Raw genomic sequence first — 11042 nt, forward strand, 5'->3', positions numbered from 1 at the left:
GCATCCGGAAATCTATATATTTGTCCATTCTCAAGTGGACTTTGGTATATTTGATGGCAATTCAAAGGCAGATATTTAATTATGTTGGTCAATACCCCTTTGTTCCGAACAGGCATCTTTCTAAATATCATCTCGGGCTTTCTTTACAATTTGGAAAAAAAGGAAGCTAGGGATAGTAAGCCTGTAGCTTGCCTTCCCTCCATGCCCCACTGCCCCAGGGAAGAACCCTCGTGGTTTGAACCCAAGAAATCTCAAATGGAGGACCCATTATAAATCTTTTGGTCTCTGTCTTTCATCCATGTTGTGGTGACACCTTTTCAGGATTCACTTTGCAATGCCAGCAGCAAAAGGAAGCCAGTTCGAATTCCTCATAAACATTTGCCATTATGGGTGTCCCCAAAGCAATAAAAACAGACAATGGTCCTTTATACTTGAAAATTTTTCCCTTTTTAAAGATAAATTTTACACCACAGGCATACCTTTTAATCCTCAGGACAGGCAAATGGAGAGGGAAACAGGATTTAAGACATATCAAAAACAAAAGAAAGGGGAGCCACAGGAACCCTAAGAACCAAACAGCTCTTTATTAAAATTTTTGATTTTTGAAAAGTGCACTGGTCCTTGAGGTTTTATAACCCACAAAGGTGTTTCATTTAAAACTCCACTATCTTTAATAATTTTGGTGGAGACCCAGAAAGTGGTGAATGGAAAGGACCAGATAGGCTATTTTGGGGAGAGGGGTTTGCTTTATCTCTACAGGTGGAGAAGGAAGATGGGTGCCAACAGTTTGCCTTGTCCATCGAGAAGACGGAGCAGACCTTTGAAACAAAGGAGAAGACGAAATATCAGGTGGTTGTTGCTGATTTGCTCACCATTGAAGAGCGTGGCAGAGGGTTTGACTCATGGACTAAAGTTTCGCCTTCAAAACCCTCAGAATCATTGGATTCTCCAAGGCCATGGGAAACCCCAGGAATCATTGGATTTCTGAGCCATAGGATTGAAAACTCAGGAATCATTCTCTGAGACATGGAAAGAAAACCCTCAGGAATCATTATTCTCAGACTGGTTAAAACCCTCAGGTATTGGATTCTGAGACAAAGGATTGAAACTAGAATTGGATTTCTGGAAATGATAAACTTTTAAACACTTAAAATCTTGGAATCTTGGTTCCCTAACACAAAAAGATTTTCAGGATTCAAAAAACTGGGGATATTGGACCCTGACTTTAAACAATGGACAATGTTGGTTTTGGACACTCTTGCCTGCTGAAGAAGGTGTATTGTGCTGTTTACATACCACCTTCTAGGATTTGGTGCTTTCAACCCGTTGATTTATATTGTTTGTATTCCCATTTTGTGTACAACATGTTTGACACCACATCAGGCCCCCCACGCTGGAGGAGGGTCATCCCTAAGCCTCTGCGTTTTGCTTTGCTTGTTAACCCCCATGCGATGGGTTTTGCATAATCCCTTCAGCCCAAAACCACTAAAACCTCCATTTCCCTTTGGTTTTTCATTTCCCTTCCTGAGGGTTTCAGGGAAGCGTATCCTCCTTTTTGGCCCGCCTTTCTGAGAAGTCAGGAGGCTGTGTCACCTCCTTTTTTTTCACCTCCTTCCCTGAAGTTGGAGGCTTGATCACCCCTTGGGGCCTGCCTCCAAGTCAGGGAGGCATGACCACCGGTTTCTAAAAAAAGAAAGGGGAAATTAATGGGCAGGTTTTGAGCGATGGGGAATTGAGGCTAGATAGTAATTGGGCTATACTTATTAATATACATGATTGGATTGAATGGTCCCTGTCCCTTCCTTGAAGTCCTGATGTTTTGATGGAAATGACGATTTTGGTGGGTGGAGGCAGAGAGGGAAGAAGACAAGCTGGAGAGATTGGGGGCCCAGACCTGAGCTGCGGGTGGCTTGGTACAGCTTCGACTCAGCTGCCCCTCTTGGATTCTCTTCCACCCCGTCCTTCTTCACTGAAATAAAGACTGACGATTTTCCCAACCAATTCCTGTCTGCTGATCAAAATATACGATCTTAACAGAATACAAAGGAAATAAGATATTAAAAAATTATTAAAAAGTGTCCAGGAGATAAACAAGAATTGAACTAAAGTTGTGGGAAAAATTAAAAAAAAAAAAAAGAACAAAACAAAACAAAACATCTGAGGGATATCACAAATCATAAATGAAGATATGTCAGTTGATTGACTATGTGAAGTGGATGAGATTAAAAAATCAAAGATGAGACCGAGATTAGAAACTTGAGAGACAAGAAGGATCTTGGTTCTTTCAATAGAAATGGGAAAGTTTGGATAGATAGAAAATTGGGGAAAAGGAAATTATTCCAAATATATAACGGACACCTAAATAAAATAAAAATCATTAAACCTTGCCATTTTAACTTTTTGAATAAATTATTTGATTTCTAGGCCCGGAAAAAATCTTATTCCATTTAAAAAAAACTGGAGAAAAGTTAATGACCCACTAATACTGGTCGTATCTGAAGATCCAATTGATCTTATACCGTACTTACTCCGTGGCCTGCAGTCTATTCATGTATCACAATTTCAAAAACTAATTTTCAGAAAGGCCCCTTTTGAAGTTTAAAGCTTTGTTTAAACAAAAAACTTGAAATATTGCTATGTTTTTTTCATTTTATTTTGGGGGTGGCAGAAGTGATAGGAAGTTCTGAAAATGCTCAAAACTTAAAATAAACTTGGGAGATCACATGAGAAAGCAGAAAAATGTTTTATCATTTAATTTTAAAATCAGTTTTCAGAAGATGAAATCCCTTCATAATCATTACCACCGCCAGTAGCAAATAGATAATGAACAGAATGAAATACATTTGTAAATTTAAAGTCAAGGGAAATATAATATTTTGTGTTTTAATAATGATACATGCATACAAATAAATATAACATATATGCACACATATGATATGAATGTATAATATACATATGTGTATGTCTATATAATGAATACATAAAATATTCATTACAATAATTTATATGCAAATGTATGTGTATGTACACATATGTATATAATGAGAATTCCAAATTTTATGGATATTTTAAGGGACTGATAAAAACTTTCTAAATCATTGCTTTTAAAAACTGTTCTTAAATTTTAGGCAGGAAAATCAATGAATTCTTAATGAACTGTTTAATTAATTTTATTGAAAAAGAAATATTCTTTTTTTTATCAAATTGAATTTATATAAAGTTTTTATATTATATATTGATATATATTGTATACTCAGGATACAGTTCTTTTCATGATCTTTCTATAGGACTCAGAGTGAATTTTCATTATTTTGAATTACTATAAAAGTATGCAGCTCATCCAACTGCATTTAATAAAATCTGGTATTTAAACAGTGCTTTAAAGATTCTAGGGCTTTGATATAAATTATCTAATAACTCCCAATAAGAGGATTAGTCAAGAAATATATGTATTTTGGAGCAGCTAGATATGCAGTGGATAGAAAACAGCACTGTAGTCAGAAGGACTTGAGTTCAAATTTGGCCTCAGACACTTAACACTTCCTAACTGTGTGACTCTAGGCAAATCACTTAACCCCAATTGCCTCAGCCAAAAAAATAAATAAAGAAAGAAAAACAAAACAAACAAAAAAAAAAAAACAAAAGAAAGAAAAAAGGAAAGAATGAAAGATATGAATTTTATTACCATTAAAAAAAAGAAGAAAATCAAATTAGGTGCATGATTGCACATTGTCAGATACCTAATATATTTCAGAAGCAGAGTTTCAAGTACAGCACATTAACTATTTATGCCACTACGCTTCTCACTAGCATATCAATGTTGTCTTTCATTGGATATATTGGTGATAAAGTCAGTGATTTTCTTGATGCCAACTACTTGGTCAAGAACATAAAACCCAAAAGATAAGGGGGAAAACATCAAGCAGTTATTAAGTACTAACTGCCAGAAATTGTGCTAAGTACTTTATAAATGCAAACTCATTTGATCCATGCACCTACCCTGTGAGATAGGTGTTATTATTATCTCCATTTCACAATTAGGAAATGAGAAGCAGACAGATTAAGTATTTTACTGAGGGTCACATAGCCAGTAAGAATCTAAGGCTGAGTTTGAGTTTAGGTTTTCCTGACTCTAGATCCAGTACTCTGTCCAATGAAATACCTGGTTGCCTAATATGGTCATTAGTATTACTCTTATTAATAATATATTTTCTAACATAATATAGAATTCCATCTTAAAGTGAAAAATGTCATGTGTATATATATAATAAAGTGTCCATAAGATTAATGCTGCTTTGATATTTCCTTAAAACCTTTAATACCTTGCCATATGAGTGGAGGGATATGACAAATAATCTGTAATGTTCTCTCCAAAATGTAATGTTCTCTGTTGAGGTTTTCTTAGGGTCTCTGGGAGCAGCCTTCATTTCAGTTCAGTAATCACCATGAGAAGAGCTAGGTGTTAAAGTCCAAATCCTTTATTGTCTCCTTCAAAGTCTTGTCTCCTTTCCTGGGGCCAGGTTAACTTTCTTAGAAGCCTATCTCTCTCCTTGGTTCTGGGAGCTTCAGTTCCTGTCTCCTTCTCTGCCCTCTGAATCTCTCCTAATCCAAAGGTATGTGCTTCAGCCTCCAACCACCACAAAGGTGGAAGATGGAATAAATCTGTCTCAGCCTCTGAGAGTTTCTAGTGTGCCTGTCTTCTCTGGCCCTGGGAGCTTCTTCCTCATATGCCCCACACTGAGTACAAACCAATCATTATATCACTAGGAAACCATTATTTGTTGTAGGATTAAATCAATGATAATCTAGATTTAACCATTGTCTCCTTAATTCCACTTAGTACTTTGTTTCAAGTTCTGGCACATAACATCTCTTTATAGGATTAAATCAATCATACTGAACCATGCTAAATTAGATAACTATTATCTCTATCAATTCCACTGACTTAGTACCTTGTAAGAATCCTTTGTTTCAAATTCAGAGTTCTGGCCCATAACAATAACCCACTCAGCTTTTTTGGATCTTTTGAGATCTACCTGCATTCTAGAAAGTCTAGAGCATGAGCCCCCAAAAGTATTGTGGTTGGAAGGTCCAATTTTAAGTCATAAAAAGAACCTGTACATTGTATAAGGATAATTCAGAATAAGTATATTATACCCATATTATACCCAGAGATTGCTCTCTTAGTTGAATTATTCCTAGATCTAAAATTTTAGAAAGAAAAGTCAACATTGAAAATGAGAGTTTCTGTTTCTTGCAAATTTCCTAGAGTGACATGCAATAAATGATGTTTATTGTAAAGGCAGGAGCAAATGCTTAGGATCAGGGATGGTGTTGGACCAGACTTATGATAATTGTCTGACAGGAGCTGCCCGTGTTTATAGGGTTACTAGCTCATATCACTAATGCTATTGGACATGGCTCCCATTGGGCAGAATCATGTGGGTTCCCCCATAACATTAAAAAGTCAGGTTTAGTGAGTAAGGCAGCTAGCCTGCTCTGGCTAAGGCTGGCTTAACTTTGGGAAAAACTTTGCGGTTTTTATACAATTTTAAAAGTGTACAATCATGTGTAAGAGGAGAGGGTAGAGCTTTTTCTGCGTTATACACACACCGTAAATTCAGATAGCACCATGGGGCCTCTTAAGTTTATGTATATGAAACTTATACCTAGAGGGGTAACTATGAATATGCTAACTCATATGTTTCTTTTTAAATTTTATAAAGGAGTTATTGTGCTAAGGGAGATGGGGTACAAGCTTTGTGGAATGTTATAGATTTCACAATACTGTCCTAAGTGATTTATCTCATTTGACACGAAATATCCTTGTCCTCGAGGAGCTTACATTCTTCTTTTTTTTTTTTTAAATAATAGTTTTTATTTTTCCAAATACATTCAAAGATAGTTTTCAGCAATCATCCTTTCAAAACCTTGTGTTTCATATTTTCCCTCTTTCTCTCCCTCCCACCTCCCCTAGACAGTAAGTAATCCAAAATAGGTTAAAAATGTGCAATTCTTCTAAACATATTTCCACACTTACTGCTGCACAAGAAAAATCAGATCAAAAAAAAAAAAAAAGAGGGAAAAAACCAAGCAAGCAAACAACAACAAAAAAGGTGAAAACACTATGCTGTGATCCACATTTAGTCCTGTTAGTCCTCTCTTTGGATACTGTTGGCTCTCTCTGGCATATGTCTATTGGAATTGTCCTGAATCATCTCATTGTTGAAAAGAGCCAAGTTACAGTTGATCATGACATAATCTTGTTGTTGTGAATAATATTCTCTTGGTTCTACTCACATCACTTAGTATGGTCCATGTAAGTTTCAAGGAGCTTACATTTTCATAGAGAAATTAGATCATACATATACTTTTATAAACTATTTCTCTGTTTATGTATATGTAATGCTATATACATATGTGTATGTACATATATGTATATATGCATGTGCATACACACATATGAAAATTAGTTTTAAGAGGAAGGGTTCTAAAAGTCATGGAATGAGAAAATATTTCATGTAAAAAATTAGTATTATTTTAAGGAAAGTTCCCTACCTCCCTATGTTTGCTAGTATTTTTTAATAAGAATGAGTGCTATATTTTGTCAAAAGCTTTTTCTGCATCTATTGAGATTATCATATGATTTCTGTTCATTTTGTTATTGACATGATCAATTATAGTAATGATATTCCTGATATTGATCCATCCCTGCATTCCTGGTATAAGTTCTACTTGATCATAGTGTATTATCCTGCACATAAGTTGTTGTAATCTCTTTACTAATATTTTATTTAATTTTTTTGCATGAATATTCATCAGAGAGATTAATTTATAATTTATTTCTCTATTTTAGTCCTTTGGTTTGAAAAGTAAAGCAATTCTTGCATTTCTACATTTGATTGTGAGACTATTATGGCCCAATACATGATTATATTTTCTGCAGGTGCCCTATACTTCTAAAAATATATATATATATATATATATATATATATATATATTCCTTTCTGTCTTTATGCAATTTTCTGAAGAGAGTTGTTATATTTAGGTTTCCTAGGATTCTATTAAACTTCCTTTGTTTCTTTCTTATTTATTTTGTGATTAGATTGGTCTGATTCTGAGAGGGTAAAGTTGAGGTTCTCCACTAGTACAGTTTTGCTGCATACTTCTTCCTACAACTGGCTTAAAACCTTCTTTAGTAATCTGGCTGCTCTACCACTAGGTTCATACACCTTTAGTACCATTACTAACTCATTGTTTAAGGTACCCTTTATCAAAATGTACTTTTCTTCTTTATCACTTTTAATATGATCTATTTTTACTTTTGCTTTATTTGAGATCAGAATTGCTACCCCTGTTTTATTTATTTTATCTGAAGTATAATAAATTCTGTTCCAGCCTTTTACTTTTACTCTCTCTCTCTCTCTCTCTCTCTCTCTCTATATATATATATATATATATATATCTGTGTCAGGGGAGTTTCTCATAAACAACATATTTTAGGATTCTGTTTTTTAATGTATTCTACTATTCACTTCAGGTTTAGGGAGAGTTCATCCTATTCACTTTCAAAGTTATGATTACTACATCTGTATTTCCCTCTATCCTATTTTCCCCCGTATATTCCTTTCTCTTTCCAACATTATTCCTTATTCTTGTTTTTTTTTTTTTACCCAAGCTACCCACTATCTATCCCCTCCCCCTTTTCTCAGTCTTTTTTTTAACCCACTCCACCCCACTACCTTATAGTCTATCACCTGTTCTCTCCTCTTACTTTTTCCCTAGTATTTCTGCCCCCCCTTCTATTCTATCCCTCACTTTTCCTTTTTCTTTCTTCTCCTGTTTTTTCAAGGGTTAGACAGGATTCTATACCCAACTGAATCATTAAGTTCTTCCCTCTTAGAATCAAAACAGATGAGATCAAGCTTCAGACAATGCTCATCTTTCTCCCTTCTTTCCCACCATTGTAATGGGATTTTTTTAACCTCTTTAAGTGAACTGATTGTCCCATCACACCTCCCATTTCCTGTTCTTTCATACAGATCTTTTCCCACCCCTTAATGTCTTTTTCTTTGATGTCTTCCCATCAGAGTCCATTCACAAGCACACCCTCAATCCACCTAATGACATCCTGTCTGCTCTGGTGACAGATACAATTCTCAAGAGTTACAGATATCATTTTCTCATCTAGGGATATAAACAGTTTAGCCTTTAAATAATATATAATTTCCTCCTGTTTACCTTTCTATACTGTGCTTGTAGATTAAATTTTCTGTTTAGTTTGGGTTTTGTCAATAGAAGTGTTTGAAAGTCTCTTACTTAATTGAATATCCATTGCCCCAAAAGATGAGTGTGAGTCTTTCTGGGTAGTTAATTCTTGGTTGTAACCTTAGGTCTGAATATGGTATTTCAGGCCCTCTGATCTTTTATTGTAGAAGCTACCAGACTCTGGGTAATCCTGACTGTTATTCTTTGATATTAGAATTGTTTTTGATTGGCAGCTTGCAATTTTCTTTTTCTTCAGATTGTAGTTATGAGTTTTGTAATGATGTTCTTTGGGGTTGTTCTTGAGGGATCTCTTTTCAGAGATGATTGATACATTCTTTCAATGAGTGTTTCTCCCTCTGTTTATAGACTATTGGGACAGTTTTCCTTAATGATCTCTTGAAGAATGCTATCCAGACTCTTTTTTTGTTCAAGAACCTTCATGTAGGCCAATAATTTTTAAACTGTCTCTTGTAGATCTATTTTCCAAGTCTACTAATTTGACAATGAGGTGTTATGAGCCAGAAGTTGAAACAAGGTGATAACTCAATGGAATTGATAGAAACAATGCTTAAGTTAACACCTTTGAGAATTCACACATTAACTCACACATTAGTTCACACCTTTGGGAAATGTCAGGGGTCAGTATGAGATATCCAAATTCACACCTCCCATACTAGTATGGCAGAAACTAGGCACTTACCCACACTTAACACCGTACACCAAGATAAGGTCAAAATGGGTTCATGACCTAGGCATAAAGAATGAGATTATAAATAAATTAGAGGAACACAGGATAGTTTACTTCTCAGACCTGTGGAAGAGGAAGGAATTTATGACCAAATAAGAATTAGAGATCATTACTGATCACAAAATAGAAAATTTTGATTATACAAAAATGAAAAGTTTTTGTACAAACAAAACTAATGCAGACAAGATTAGAAGGGAAGCAATAAACTGGGAAAACATTTTTACAGTCAAAGGTTCTGATAAAGGCCTCATTTCCAAAATATATAGAGAACTGAATCTAATTTATAGGAAATCAATCCATTCTCCAATTGATAAATGGTCAAAGGATATGAACAGATAATTTTCAGATGAAGAAATTGAAATTATTTCTAGCCATATGAAAAGATGCTCCAAGTCATTATTAATCAGAGAAATGCAAATTAAGACAACTCTGAGATACCACTCCACACCTGTCAGATTAGCTAGAATGATAGGGAAAGATAATGCTAAATGTTGGAGGGGATGTGGGAAAATTGGGACACTGATACATTATTGGTAGTATTGTGAATACATCCAGCCATTCTGGAAAGCAATTTGGAACTATGCTCAAAAAGCTATCAAACTGTGTGTATCCTTTGATCCAGCAGTGTTATTACTGGGCTTATATCCCAAAGAGATTTTAAAGAAGGGAAAGGGACCTGTATGTGCAAAAATATTTGGTGCAGTACTCTTTATAATGGCCAAAAACTGGAAACTGAGTAGATGCCCATCAATTGGAGAATGACTGAATAAATTGTAGGATATGAATATTATGGAATATTATTTTTCTGTAAGAAATGAGCAGCAGGAGGATTGAAGAAAGGTCTGGAGATACTTATATGAACTGATACTGAGTGAAATGAGCAGGACCAGGAGATCATTATATACTTCAACAACAATACTATATGATGATCAATTCAACACTAACAGGGAGAGACATCTGAGCAAACAGGAGATGCTGAGGGAATGGGTTTGTGAGCAGACAGGACTCCAACTCAGATGACTATATGATATGGCATCATAATGAGCTGGAAGTTTCAGGAATTTTAAAAAAGTGAGCAGAAGTTTACTTTATCAAGAAAATATAAAACATTTTTACTAATATTAATAATATGGCAGAAAAACCCTCTCCAAACAAGGATTATACTCTTCCAGCAAAAATACCATTTTGTTGCCTTATCCAAAGATGATGGCACCTTCTTCACATTTATTTCATTACTATGCATTTTCTTAATTGAATTTTCATGCTGAAGAATGTTTAATGAAATTGTCCTTCAGTCTTCTAACACCAATCATCTTATGAAAATATTGTGCTTATAAATGCTTCAATATGAATTCTATCACCTCTTCTATTCTTTTTCCATTGCTACCAAGTCCATTAAAAGTCCCCTTGTGAATAATGTTATATTTGAAGTAATTATGCTACTTTCACAGGATGTTTTACAGGACAGTACCTCATGCTCATTTATAGTTATGCTCAAAATACAATAATATTAAGAATTTGGCAATTAAAACTTATTTCACTAGTACTATGAAAAACAATAAAGTTCTATGTTTGCTTTATAGTTATAAAAGCTGAATACAAAAATATTTAAAACTTGAATTGATTGTCAGGAGAAATGTTACCATCCAACTGTCACCAAAACTGATTACTTTTTTTTTTTCTAAAATAGATATTTTCACTTAAGAGGATTCACTTTATTCTATGTGAAATTGTTTTTTTTTTCCTTTAACTATTTTTACTGTATTTTCTAGGTCTCTATATTTGGATTTCCTATCAGTGTACTACAAATTAATTTGTGGAAGGAGTTGCCTCATTAATCTCCTGCTGTTTTTGTTTGTCCATTTAATACATGATATGTAACAAGCTAAGCCTAGTAAAATGAGTCATTTTAATTTCATTATGTTACCAAGTTATTTTTTTTTACATTTCTTTATCTGAAAACATTTAAAAGCAGAAAGTAGCTTCAGTACAATACTTCTTTACAGCCAAAAAAAATCCATTCTAA

At 34.4% G+C, this 11042-nt stretch overlaps 1 pseudogene; it reads left to right on the forward strand.

The window, feature by feature from the left end:
* Positions 1-1023, forward strand: part of LOC111720859 — a 70484-nt pseudogene extending 69461 nt beyond the window's left edge.
* Positions 1024-11042: the final 10019 nt, after the last annotated feature.

Source organism: Sarcophilus harrisii, chromosome 4 (assembly GCF_902635505.1).
Source record: "Sarcophilus harrisii chromosome 4, mSarHar1.11, whole genome shotgun sequence".
NCBI classification, from domain to species: domain Eukaryota; kingdom Metazoa; phylum Chordata; class Mammalia; order Dasyuromorphia; family Dasyuridae; genus Sarcophilus; species Sarcophilus harrisii.